Here is a 14,892-nt window from a genome sequence, read left to right as displayed (position 1 = left end):
AAGACCATTTGGCCGTAGTCGCTGGTACCGGATAGCCGCACTGAGTTGGCATTCCACACCGTCGTCGCGAACGTGATCATCAACTGCCGTTCACCATCAGAAGAAAGGATCAATTTCTCTAAGGCCTCGAAAAAGTCTAGACTGGATCACGTCACGATTGATTGGCGCGCGATCTGCGCTAATGAGGCACGATCTTTGAAAATTCCACCCATATAGACGAAGGCTTGGCGCGGGTGCGCGTGTGAAAAGTGTCCGGATTTTTGGACCCCTGCCGCATTCGGCTGGTTGTGGAAGTGAGTGAAGAAAAACAAAAACAGAAAATAAAAACAGCAGCAGCAGCAGAGTGAGAGTGTCGTGCATCACAGAGGTCTGGGACGCAGCATCTGAGACAGGCCATCTCATATCGATTCGAGATCGCGGACGGTACGGAGGCGAAAACATTTCCCTCTTCGGTGTGTGGACGGATGCGAGAGTGCGCGCGCGCGCGTGTGAATTCAAACTTTGTCGGACGGATAACGGATAACGACCTGGACCTGGGGTACCTGCTGGTGGAGAAGATCGAACGGGAAAGTTCATGGCTTCACTTTGGTTGGCGTGAAAGGGAAATGTGATTTTTTTTTGGTTTTGAAAAGGTCATAAAGTGAGATTTCAAATCAAGTTCTTGGGAGTGCCGGTTTGAACACGTAGATTAGAAGGTGGTGAGCAGGCAGTTTTTTTTTCCCGAAGAAAAAGATTGTGTCTTAGAGGAGGATAATAATGTGTTGAGCGGAAAACCCTACAGAGAAGACGTGAAGTGCGGATAGTTTGATGAACATCTCCAAAAGGGTAAGATGGTGTTGTTGTTGAGTGAGAGTGATTAGCCGAAAAATGCTATTGTGCAGAGATAATCAATGCTTCAAACGCGAAGCGACGACTGAAAGGTGGACTGGTGACCGATCGAAGGGAATGTTTTGGACGTTCGTTTCTACTCAGTATGTTGACGTTTAGAAATCTACAACCAATGGAAGCGTCGATAAAGAAGGGTTTTAAAAGTGTTTGGATGAGGAAATTTTTGATTGTTTAATCGTTTTGTTACACCTCTTAAATGTGTCTAAGTTGTGCGTTATGGAGTAAGATCTACCACATTGAACTTTGTGACCTACAACAGTATTGAGCATGCACTGATGGAGAAATATAGATTTGAGAATCAAGACATCTATCCCTAGTGGAAGCATACAACATATTCAATTGGCCCAGTATACGTCGTCTGGCCTACAAGTCTTTACTAGCAGTCGATACTCATAGGGATGGATCATAGAATTGCTTAAGTAAAATCCAGTTGAATTTTCGTAAAATCCAGTTGAATAAAGTTCGTAAAATAGATAGTTTAATGCTATTAATCTCCTTATAAATATGCAATATTTTCGCACTGTAGAGCCACACTCTGTGTTATCACTGAAAGTGCACTCCAGAGTGCTCTATTGTACTTTCAGTAAAAACACAAAGTGTGGCTCTGTGGTGCGGACATTTTTAATTTTAATAAGGAGATTAATAGCATTACATTACTAGATGAGCTTATTGAAAATTCAATTGGATTTAGCGTCCTACAAGAGCGATCCATCATACATATTGAAGATTTGAAAAATATGGGAAATGCGTGGTACATTTGGCTGACATTAGCTTTTTATATGAGAAGTAAGTAATCAGTAAGTAATGATCAAGACTGCAGTTTGAATGATCGACAAGCAATACAAACACAAATATACAGAGGCTGGAACATTTTGTTTATCTTTAAAGTGTCACAGTTCCGTGAATCAGTTGACTTTCATGTATGTGCCTGAAAGTATGCGACAAAGAAATGATTGAGTTTTAGTATATGATCAAAACTTGAAGTGGCTTCTGGACCCCGGAGATAGCCTAAATGTTTAAAGTTCGTGATAGATATGTTATTTTTATGCTGCTAATTTTTATTAAAAATAAATCTGAAATGATTATAGATCTCAAAACAAGGCTCTACTGCAAGTCTACTGATAATAAATTGGTCCATTAACATTGAATTTGTTCTGGAAATGACGTCAGTATATTTTTGTTCACCTAAGCCAACGGTTCTCAAGGTTTCGTTGACTGCGACCCACTTTAGAACATTCAGTAAGCTCACGACCCACGAATTTTGTAGACAGATATTGATTTAAAAAACACTAAAATGGTCAAAAAACGGGTGCCAAAAAAGCGATTAAAATGCATAATGACTTGTGAAAACACATATATATATATATGTACGAATGTACCACATTAGGCATATATACGTTAGGCGTACGAACTTTAGGCATACATACGTTAGGCATATATACACGATAGGCATTAAAGCTCATGCTGTTAAGAAAGTTTTCTGGTACGTTCTGCAACTTCATATCTGGAAATTCAGATTGCAATATGATTATCAGAGCCTTCTAGAACTTATAGCTTATGATAGGGGAAATGGATCTAATGTCGGCCTAAATGCCCCTAATTTGGGCCCATACATCAATTCAGCAATCGTTTAAATTTTCAATAGCGACCAAAAATATCCATTAGTACCATCCCAATGACGCGTTCATCTAGATAAAATTGATCAATAGCAGATTTTTAGCGATTTCGGAAAAATTTCGGAATAGTCCAGGATTCATGGAATCTCAGACGTAAACAAAATTTCGACATCTGGATTGAGTAAAAAAAAATGACTCAGGGCACTAGCTATAAAAAATTGGAATTATAAAATCAATAGATGTTATTTTAATAATTTGTACTTGTAAATTGAAGTTGTAAAGTATGTGTTTGGCACAATAAACCTGTCAATATTGCTTTCAGAGTGTCCCAATAAGTGATTTTAAGATTGGTGTCGCAAGTCGTAAAATCATTTATTGTAACTATCTGAAAGCGAATTTGACTGGTTTTATGTGTCAAACACTTGCCTTTCAACCTTTTCTTGTATCTTGCAAGTACAAAATACCACTACAGCATTTAATGATTCAAAAAATCCGAAAATCATGTTTTTATAGCAAGTGAGAGGAAGCAAATGATGGCTTACATATTCTAGAACTGGAAATTTATAGCAAGATTTCATGCTTCGACCAATCTTTCTGAACCCAATTTAAAAAAAAAATACATCTTGAGTATGAATCATAGAAAACTAGATAAACATTATTTATCTTAAAAATAATGTGAAATCTCAGAATAAGAAAATTAGTCATACACTTGATACGGAAAAATTGTATTAAAGAACCGCATCTTTTCAAGAATTTAGGTCACACAACTCACAAACATATTCGACAAACCGGGTTCCCAATGTTTATTATCCCTGTTTTCAAGGCATTTGAGATTTCGAAAGATTTAAGAATTCTGTTAGTATGGAAATATTCAAGATGGATATTAAAAAAAATGAAAATAAATTGCTAGACCTAATGATTCTAGTACATATATTGAAGGACTATTGGCATCGTGAAATAATGTTTTATGTTTACCTGTAACCCGTATAATCTAACCACATTCGGCCTTATGATGTTAAGCATAATGTCATTCGGTTTAATAGCTCAAGACTTAACACCAGGGCCCAACAAAGTCACTTTCAACTGAAAATCATCAAGCGACGACGAAGCTGTTAACCATCACTTTCAATTGAAAGTCATTCTGGCTTCTCTTTGAGCAGATCCCCTTCAACATCAACAGAACCTCTTTGGATCAGTTTTCATGCTGTTTGTTTTGGCTTGACTCGTGTTCATTTTGTCTTTCATTGTCAAATGAACTTGCTTTCTCATTGATGCGAAGCTGTTCGATAAAAATTCGCGCAGTTTTTCTGACTTTTGTTGATTGTTCACTCGGTTCATTTAAGCGTATGTGCAAATATCTGTGCACGTGGATGTCAAATTTATCATTGTCGGGTGGTTTGTAAAATTTGAGAATTTTCAGAACAGAATGACACGTAGATTGCAAAAATCGTTGTCAGACGCCATCATGAAATCCAATATGGTGACTTTTGGTTTCAGAAAAAGTGGAAAATACTGTCAAATACCCATCAATGTGGGTATTTTTTAAATCCTAGTAACTTTTAGAGGTCTGAAACTGATGGCTGACTGCCATTTTAAAATCTAAGATGGTGGCTTTGGATCAGAAAAAGTATGAAATAATGTCAAATACCGATCAATGTGGGTATTGTGGGGATCGAGGTGACATCTAGATGCCAGAAATCGATGACCGATGCCAGCTTGAAATTAAAGATGGTGGCTTCCGATTTCAGAAGAAATGTCAAATAGCGTACAAATGGCGTTGGATATCTATTTTTTAAATGTACGTGTCGTCCCCGTTCCGAAAATACCCATATTGTAGGGTATTGACACATTTTCGGAAACCAGTTGGGCACCATATTGGATCCCAAAATGGTATCTGATATTGATTTTCGACATCTACGCGTTGTCCCCGTTCGGAAAATACCCATATCTTACGGTATTTGACACTTCAGAAAAGCAATGGTCACTATCTTGGATTCCAAAATGGCGTCGAGTATCGATTTTTCCCATACCTTAGGTTAATTTAACTCATACCTTAGGGTATTTAACACTTAATTTGAAACCCGATGGCCACCATTTTGGACTCCAGAATGGCCTCGTTAATTTAATTTAAAATAATATTTTATTACTGCATATAATCCGGATGCCATCCCTTAAGGCACCCGATATTGTGCAGATACAATCCGGATACTTTAAAAACTAAGGAAGCAATTTTCTAGTCACTCATAGCGTCAATTGAAACAAGTCTTAGCTTCAAATGAAGTGAACTAATGCGCTTAACGAACGAAACAAGCGGTAGTCAAGTCATGTTTAATAGGAGGAATGTTCATCGTGACTCGATAACAAGAAACACAATGACTTACATGAAAATGATATTGCTCGAAATGAAGCGATTCTGCGGAGAGTTCATTGTATTTTCTTTGTTTCGAAAATGCAGAACCCTGCTCAACACAAAAGCAGACTAGGCGGCTAAATCACATCTCAAAATCAGAGATCATTCGTATAGAAAACCATTAGTCTATAGAAGATTATTTTCAAAAAACAGCTCATCAGAAAAATAATGGTATATTTTGAGATTCGGCCAAATTGTCCATCATAAAAAAAATCCATATCAAAACCCAGCTCTGATCTGAAAATAACATAAATAATAAATAATAAAATAACATTACAAGGCATTTCAAGCTTATTGCTCAACTTAGTTTTCTTTGAAGCACTTCCACATTTTAATTGAGAGCTTTCTATGCCTGTTCATATGCCCAAGGAAGTCGAGAAATTTTCCAACCCGCAAAGTTAATAGACCAGACGGAAATCGAACAAAGCCGCCTTCAGCATGAACTCGCTTCGTAGCTGCGCCTTTACCGATTGAGCTTGGGGAGTATCTCCTTGAGAAAAAAAAAACAATGTATCATTTTCAGTTATTTATTTTCTTGGCAGTATACATTCTAAGTATTTAGTGAAAATAATTAAACACCACACACAAATGTTTTATTATTCAGTGTTTATTGGACATCTTTGCTTCCTTAATCAGTGATGATGTTAACGCTTTATTATTATTATATGAAGTAACTTTTAAATTAGACACTATTATACATTTATTGAACGATTATTCAACTGCAGCCCAAAAATATAAAGAACGGTTGGAGACAGACAGAGTTGTCTTTCCTTTAGTGATTGTTTTAATTATTTCTGACGAAGCACGCACCACACAGATGCTAGAAAATTTATTACATACACTGAAAATGTTTTCACTTAGTTTCTTTTAAGAAAGCACATAATATTTTTTCCAAAAACAAAGATAATAATTTTTATCTGAATATCACATAAAATCAGAATTTATATGTCAGTAATCACTAATCATATTTATTTCATTTGACACATATCGTTCATGTCGCTCTTTCATCATCACCGTGGGTCCCTTTGCATTGCTCAATTTTGGGCAATGAGAAGGCGGATTCACTTGCGAAGGTGGGCGCTATGGAAGGCAACATTTATGATCGACAAATCATCTATAGTGAATTTTTCTCTATTTATCGTCAGCAGTCGCTCGTTAGCTGGCAACACCAATGGAGTGAAGAAAGCTTGGGACGACGGCTACATTCAATTATCTCTAAGGTGTCGAAGTTTTGCATGGTTCAAAGGGTTGGACTTGGGTCGAGACTTCACATGCGTGATGTCTCGTCTCATGTCCAATCACTATTGTCTAAACACTCACTTGTTCCGTGTGGGGTTGGGAGACAGCAATCTCTGTGAATGTGGACAAGGCGACCAGGACGCTGATCACATCCTTTGGTCTTGTGCGGAGTATCGTGGAGTCAGATCACATTTTTATGATTCCCTTCGGGCTCGAGGGAGACAACCTAATGTTCCAGTTCGGGATATTTTGGCTAGACACGATCTGGAGCTTATGAAACTCATATATGTTTACTTTAAGAATATTAACCTTAGATTGTAAGTTTGATTAGCCTTGTGTTTAGTTTGTATTTTGTACGTGTGGGTTTTTTTTTTCAATGTTTGTTTTCAAGATGAATAGAAATAATTTCATGTTTTAGGATTAATTAAATATTTGTATGGTACACCACATTTCAAACCTTCTTCTTCCCTTTTCCCATCCAAAAAATTGTAAATCTCCACTAACCTTGAGACAACCGCGAGTACTCGGCCCAGTTCGTTTAACTTTAAATATAAGACAGTAATAATGTATAACGGAAAGGATAACTTGGCTCTGTAAAGTTTATTCGATTGAGCCTGTACAAATAAAGTAATTATAAAAAAAAAAATATATATATATATATATATCGTTCATGTGATTTACTGCTGCAATTTCCAATTATGGAATCACATGAAAGTTATGTGAAATTCACATGGATATTTTCCACTGGTTATGTGATATATTTTATGAGTTTACATATACATGGTTTCGAACCCATGTACCTTCTGATCACCAACCGTTTGTCTTGCGATCTGAGCTATCCTAGAATACATCATCAGCTTGAAGCTGAATACCTATATCAGCACTCCCGATCGTCCCAAGGTCCAGCGGGAATCATTAATTCATTCATCGTTGTGATACATGATACCAATTCTACCTCTTCACCTCTCCAATTTCCAAGGAAAGGATGCTGGGTTATTTAAAGGGTTACGCCTACCTGCAAGACCGAAAAAAAGCGAAAGTTTGGATTTTTTTTTTCTCGAAAACGACGCAGCATATTGAAAAACGGTTTTCTGCCGTTTATTGAACACATATTAAATGGTACATTTATCAGTCGATGCTGTAAAAACGAGGTCCTGGTGCCCCGCACCGCTGCTCCCCGTGGACGATGTTCTAAAAAACGCTTTTTGCGGTGCCAACTGCGGTTTGTGATGTAATCATCTGAAATAAAAAAAAAAAAAAAACCATGCCAAATCGTAAGGCATGTGTTAAACTAGGCCTTGATCGTTCGGTTTAAAAAAAAAAAAATTTTGACAAAATGGCGGCCTTGCAAAGTTGAAGTGCCGATTTTTGATCCTTAAAATTTGTCTTTGATCGGCTGTAAAAAATCGAAATTAAATGATAGACGAAATCCGAACGATCGTGGACTGCACAAAATAGCACTGAATAGAAATCAAAACGAATCGGACGAATCGAATGTTTTGAGAAATTTTTGGCACCGGTTTTGAAAATATGGTTCCGAGATAATCGCGTTTAAAGTTTCAAGTTGGGTTTAGTCCACTATAAGTGAATATTTTTGTTCGTCGCATAACTTTCACAATTTTCATCGGATCAACTTGATCTTTTGAGGAAATATTCTTGGCTTTATATACTTTCGATTAGGACAATAAAAAAATCGATTTTTTGAAAGTTTGCAGGTAGGCGTAACCCCTTAATAAACTAAATCAATGCATTTGTTGTCGTGAGTGATGTGTTCGACGATTACGATTTAGAACACAAATTTAAAAAAGGTTGAGCTTGGAATTGAACTCGCGACCTTCTAGTTGGAAAGCGTAAACCAATACTATACTGATCTCGTCTTGTTGATAGGCTGAACCAGTGTTGTGGAATAATGAATCTAATACGTCGTATATAAAGCATTTACAAAGCATGCAATTAAAACATGGACGCATAGTGGTATAAGAGCTGTTTTGCTGACTGTATTCACCTTTATACAGAAATATTCTAAAGCAAGGAAATGAATCTAAAAATGGAGCTAGAAAACATTTATAAGTCGTCTAATAAAGCATTTTTATTAAATCAATTGAACACAGTCGAATGAAAGCGTCAATTATGTGCAAATTACATTTACTCAATTTGTTATTAAATCAAACTTCTGGTTCTGAAACAGGGAGAAAATCAAAGTTTATAAAGCTTTTATTAAGTAAATTAATCATATCAGAGCAAAGAGCTTAATAAAGGCTCATCTATCGATCTCAATGTGCTTTTTTCAGCACATAATTAAACGCCCTGTTTTATTCAGCATTGTACACTGTTATACAGCATTTATTCAATATGTATGCTTATTTATGACTTTGATTTGTTTGTTGGGGTGTATGTATTGAGCTGCTAGGAATACTACGATGTCCACGCTGCAGCGAACAAGTCCAAGGTCAAACCATCCAACGCGCAACATTGAATGATTGTGCGGATCAACTTTCTGATGACTGTGTTAGGGGTAAGCACCTTACGGTGGAAGAAAATGTATGGGAAATTTGCTTATTTTCACATTTCTGCATTGTTAACTATTTACATATGTAACAATTATAATGTGTGACACACCACGCAAATTATATAACACTAGTGAATCTAACGACATATAAATCATCAAAATCCATTCATTACTTACCAAGTTATTAGCATTTTAAGTATGACAAACAGACAAATAGAGAGTAGAAAGCGAGCAAGGACAACTTTGAGGAAGGTACGAATCGGGTGGATCATCTCTCTTTACCAAACTCCCCAGTTGAAGAGAAATGGTAAAGGGTATCCCAGTGTTGGAAGGGGGTGGGAGGTACCGTATACCATATAAAATGACCACTTTAAGCCTGTTATTTGAAACTTAGCATCTTAAACCATATATGAATGATATTTATCAACTGTAATCACATTTACTCACATTCTGCATACATTTGTAAGTCAAAGAGATGTCAGCCACAATGAATGACAATAATGACTAAGAGACGTTTAAAAACCTTTTAACTGTTAACATCACTTCTCTTGGATTGAGCAGTGAACATGTTCAAATATCTGCAACCCATGAGAGAAAAAACAGCTGATGGTCAATATAACAAGATATGATTCATTTAAATGCGAGATTTAGTTTAAAACATGCAGTGTTCTTGACTGCTCAAGTGAGAACAACACTTTATCAAACCTCGTTTAAGTGTGTAAAATAAATTATATAGATTGTAATTCATCAATTGTCATGATTAAAAAAAAACAAGCATGTCAGCCGTTCATTCATCGTTTTGATTTGAAGTCAGTGCTCTAAAAAGCCATTCTGAAAAGCTTGCTATTGGTAGTGCTTCAATGAGTAGGTAAACAAACTTCAAAAGCCATTACCGATCGGCAACGAATGGCGAATGCAAAATTTCCTTATGAATGGACATGATGTTTTATGTGGTGCCAATCCTCCCCACGGAATGGATCCGATTACGATTATGAGGCTTGTTTCACTCGTTCCGTAAATTAAATGCCTCTTCAATCGTTTTGCCATCATTGGATCCAGGGTTGGCATGCTCAGTTTTCCGCACAAATTGCTCATTTTTTTTTAATAACTACTCACTTGAAGAAAAAATTGAATCAACTGATGGACAATCATTTGTGGTTCGTAAAACACAGTACATTTATATTTTGGCGAAAAGCTGTTTCTCATTTTTGCGTCACAAAAACAAAAAGAGAAACAATTGCTGCTCATTTCGGACTTTCAATGAAAAAACTCTTTGGTGTGAATTCAAATGTTGTGTTTTAACTACTATCTGAGTGTCTACTGTGAACTGTGATCCTACTATATCCATTGCTAAAAGTTTCATCAACTGAGTGAGTGAAAAATTATGAACAAAAGAGCAATTTGTGTAAAATCAGAGCATGCCATCCCTGATTGGATCCCACGTGGTGCTTTTCTTTTACTTCGCTTTACTGTTTTTTTTTTATCATATCGGGTGATATAAACATATCCGACTGGACCGGATGGAGGGAAAAAATGCATAGCCCGTGGCCACCAAAAAGGGGCATTATTACGCAATGGTGAGGTTTACACATGCGGAAAGGGAGGGCTTGCCGTGAACGCCGTCGGACACAGTGTGATAATTGATTTTCCTTCGGTGGTGCATCGTCAAACCATAGCACTAATATTGGTGATTTGTTTGGAAATGATGCTGCGGATGCGTTCGGCTGCTTCTCACTGTTATGCACGGTATTTAGCGGAACGGCTGGTGGTTGCGAAAAATGGTGCGTTGGATTCGGGGTGCGTTGATGGGTGTAATTTTTCGGTCGAAGTTTTTCACGCTTGTCCATGAAATGGATAATGGTATGTTGAGCTATGTAGGGGCGTGTGTGGAGAAAAAATCGAGAGTCGTCAAATGTTGCTAATAGGTGAAATGAAATATGATTGATTAGATGAAACTATTTAATTCACACGATGATATTTTCATTATCGAAATTTTTCAGAGGTAATCGATTGTAAAGGTGATTAATTTGAAAGATTGAATTAAGGTATACTCTAAGGAAGCCTTAGCGTGAAACTTCAGAAACATAAATGTCAGCATCCATAAAAAATGCAATATTGAAATTTCTACTCTATCTTTGATGTAGTGCAGCAAGTACAAAAGACATAAATAATATAGCTGGTATAGGTACTGTGATTTATATTTGGTAATGTTTCAAATACAGTCAAATGGCAGAACATTATCGAAATTCTTAATGAACCTAACCGCAAATCAGTCCTAGCTGTATATTTATCAATTTTGAATAAGTTTCATTATTCAGGTCATCCTTCTATGCTTTAACGTATACTTCGTCTTACGGGAAGGTACAGGGGGTAAATCGAACATTTAAAATTGCGGCCGTCACGAAAAGATGTTAGGTTTTGAAGGCTTATAACTTTGTCATTGATAGATAAAAAAAAAATCCAAATACTCCAATCGATAGGAAACAACTCTACAAATCTGATGAAATAAATACTTTTCCAAGTTTTCATAGAAACATTTTTGAAAAATGTACAAATAACAAATGATAATTTTATTACTGATATCATAAAAAAAAACTTTTCATTAACCCACTTGTCATAATCGAGTACCACTTGGTTGTGCATCGTTCTGTTTGAACCTTCAAAGTTATAAAACAGCGCAGCTATCGTGCCTTTGCTTATTTTCGTATCGGATGGCGTGGTGAGCAGATCGCTCAAGGTACCAGCAGCAAGCAAAAGCAACATCTTCACCAGCGGTCAGAGGTAGAATTTTCCCCTGGGCGTGATGAGTGATATCACCTTGTCAACCAGTGGTGGGGGTGAGCAGATTAGACATTTTAGAATGAGTGACAGGATAACACCAATGTATTTCAGAGAAAATTAAAGGAAGTTTTTTTTTTAAAGAACTATGGACTTTTTCCTCTGTTCGGGACCTAACACCACTGCGACCAGTAATTTGATCTATTGTAGTATATTCCGTGTCCTTAGTTTATTGCATGTCGTATTAATCCATCACTATTGAGAAATGATGAAGTATTCGATATTTTTTAAAGTTGTCATTCTTGCATCACAAGGATCCGACTCTGATTGAAAGGTCCCGCTATTTATACCCTTCAAAGAGCACCTTTGTTAGTCAAAATTGGATTCTTTAGCAACAAAAATAAGCAATGACACCGATAATGACCATGCACCAGCATATTTGAGTACTAGTATTAACCATTTTAACCTAGGGAACAACGAATAGAAGATTAGGAATCACATTGATGAAGACTAACTAACTCATTTTTTCCTTGTTTCAAGATCATCCTCGGTGGACAAAGCCGTGTCTTGTCACTATCAACAAGGCACAAAATGTAACAAGCACTAAGATGTGTTCCTTTGATTACTGAAAAATCCTGTTCCCTTAGTTTGAAGTAGTCAGGACTAGAAATCGGTGGTAGATCTTACACCCCGTAACGTCCCAAGAAATGGTGATCTACCCACATTACGGAGTTAACTATGGACTTTAAACCTTAACGTCAAGTCACTGGTGTGAGTTCAAATTCAGAGTAGAATTTTTAAGTAGCTCTTCGGAAAATTACAAGTTGATTGAGCAGAGGATCCGGTGAAAAATATCAAGGGGATGGAATTGTAAGTGTATAATTCCAAAGGAATTCTGGGAATAATTTTAAAGGAATTCCAAGGGTATCACAAAACAAATTTCTAGAGAATTTCAGAAAATTTCTTAGTTAAATTTCAAGATAATTCTGAGATGAATTTCAAACAGAATTAATGTAAATTTTAAAAAGAATTATGGAAAGAAATTTCGAAGAATTTCATGCTTTTTTTCATTGATCTGCAGTAAATTTCTAGGGTGTTATTGTGCCAGACATTGTCAAACGCTTTCTCAACGTCTAACAATGCCATGGCTGTGGACTTGGATACAGACCTGTTACTTCGGATGTTATTCATCACCCGTACTAGATGATGATTTGTGGAGTGCTCCTTCCTGAACCCAAACTGTTCTGGTAGGAGAATGTTGTGTTCCTCGACAAACTTGAGCAAACGATTGAGAATAAGTTTCTCGATCAATTTGCTCAGCGTTGAAAGGAGGCTGATCGGTCTGTAGCTTGAAGCTAGCGTTGGGTCCTTCCTGGGTTTGCGGATAGGTATGATTTTCGCGGTTTTCCAGATATTTGAAACGTAGTGCAGTTCCAAGCAAAATGCTCACCATTCGCATTTGCTTTCTCTTGACGAGTGATTATGAGTCGATCGTCATCATATTCATCTTTAAGTGGTGGAATGGGTTTGGGGTGCGTCTTTAAGCCCTTGGCAACTTTCCAGAATGGTCTGGAGCGGTCGTCAAGATTCTGGACGAGGTGCCCGAAACTTTCGATCTGAAGTGAAACCGTTCTGGAAGCAATCTCCTTGTTCAGATCGGCATTTCATATTTCCTCGCTAGATCTCCGGTTCTTTGGAACTGGCGTCTACGAACATTTCTCAGGCGAATCAAGAGTTGGATGTGGGAATCAATGGCAATAAACTTACCCCTCACAGGAACTCGTCGGACGCACGCCTCGTCAGCCACGGTTATGGATTGGTGGAGTCTCTCCAAAGCTCGGTCGATGTCCTCCACGGTGTCAAGCGGCGGGTTGTCAATGATGTGCCTGTCCAAACTGGGCCCAGTTTACCCGATGGTAGTCATTGCGCAGGCTTGAAGCCACCATCGGTTGGTGGTCGAAGCTGAGTTCGTTTGTCAGGAACAGGTCTAGCGTCGATGGGTTGCCCACCGGTGAGATAAATGTTGGCTCATCCGAAAACCAAACGGAGTACAGCCCATGCTGTGAGTGGTCGAACAGCAGACGACCGTTCTGGTTCTGCTGGTAGTTCCGCCAGGCCTCATGGCGAGCGTTTAGATCTCCTCCAACTACGAAGCGGGAACCGGTACGGGTGATGGTGGACAGGTCCTTCTTGAATTTAGCCGCAAGCCACTGCTGGCGGCACACTGTCGCGGGCAGTAGACGGCGATGAACTGGACGTATCCAGTCGACGACTCTAGCTCCACACGGTCAAGCAACCAGAAGCTGTCGCTGGACTTTAGATGGGTCTCGGTTAGAAGGTCCAGGTTCATGCTGTGCTTGCGAAGGAAGTCGGCAAGCTCAATCTCTTTTGCTCATACGGAGCAAGCATTCCAGGTGAAGATAGTGAGTGGCACAGACGCCATACTGGATGATGAACTTACCGAGGACTTGAATCTGCTCGGGCTTATTGGGGCACTTGCGAAGAGCACCGGTCATGTAGACGAGGATTTCCATCAGTTCATCTGCTGAGAGCAGATCGAGGTTGTTGTTTAGCGTTGGTGGTTGTCTACAGAATCCAGGGGAAGGGGGTGGCTACCTATGTCCAGCAGAATCACCGGAAGCTTCTTGAGGGGCGGCAGGTTGCACCAGCGAATTTGCTTGTTTTTACTGGGGGAGCTCGAAGAGGCGGGAAATCCTCCGTCCTGAATGCTGGGGGTTTGTCCTTCTTGCGTCCTGGTTGATTGTTGCTTGACGCCTGCTTTCGGATGCGTTTGAAGTCCTCGCGTTTGAAGCACTGTCTGTTGGAACCACAGTTGGCGCATGTTAACGCCACGGCTCCATCCGCAGGGCAGTCAGAAGTGGCTTGATGTTGCAGTTGCGGATACCGTGCCCAAAATTGAGGCACCTCTGGCACTGAGTTACGTTGAAGGGCTTCTCACCGGGGATGTCATGCGTGAAGAATTCCGCCTTGGAATCCTTCAGATATTTCATGGCCACCTTGTACTCCGCTTTCGTTCGGAGCGCATCACCTTAGTGCCGATCCTGCCGAGCTGCAACGCCCAGCGATGAGAGATCGCCAATCAGCGTGTTGAGTGGCACTTGCTTCACCACCAGTGGAGAACCGAATTAATTTATCAAATGGTGGGTTAGACGAGGCCTTCTTTAGCTCAGTCGGTAAAGGCACAGCTTCAAAGCAAGACCATGCTGGATATGGCTGGGTTCGAATCCCTTTTCGGTCTAGTAATTTTCCGGGTTGGAAAATGTCTCGACTTCCCTGGGCAAAAGAGTATGATTATACTCTATTACTTTTAGTAGTATCAAGCCTCTAGTCAGGAGCAACGAAAACTGGATGGAGAAAAGAATTTCAATCGACTTTCTAGTGGCGCGTAGTGGTAAGCGTGATTACCTCTCACCCCAGCAGGGCTGGGTTCA

General features: G+C 38.8%; 1 protein-coding gene across 2 annotated transcripts in view; it reads left to right on the top strand.

Moving 5' to 3' along the window:
• The first annotated feature begins 467 nt into the window (after positions 1-467).
• LOC135709450 (probable serine/threonine-protein kinase kinX) overlaps positions 468-14,892 on the top strand; it is a 48,182-nt gene continuing 33,757 nt past the window's right edge. For both annotated transcript variants that reach the window (XM_065231794.1, XM_065231793.1), the window contains exon 1: positions 468-825. The gene's annotated coding sequence lies outside the window, so the exon portion shown is untranslated. The remainder of the gene's footprint in view (positions 826-14,892) is intronic.

This window comes from Ochlerotatus camptorhynchus, unplaced genomic scaffold, assembly GCF_037179485.1.
Source record: "Ochlerotatus camptorhynchus isolate MF236.1 unplaced genomic scaffold, CSIRO-AGI_Acam_v1.1 ptg000361l, whole genome shotgun sequence".
Classification (NCBI taxonomy): Eukaryota; Metazoa; Arthropoda; class Insecta; order Diptera; family Culicidae; genus Ochlerotatus; species Ochlerotatus camptorhynchus.
The sequence above is the reverse complement of the archived record's forward strand: the minus strand, read 5'-3'. Positions and strand labels throughout refer to the sequence as shown.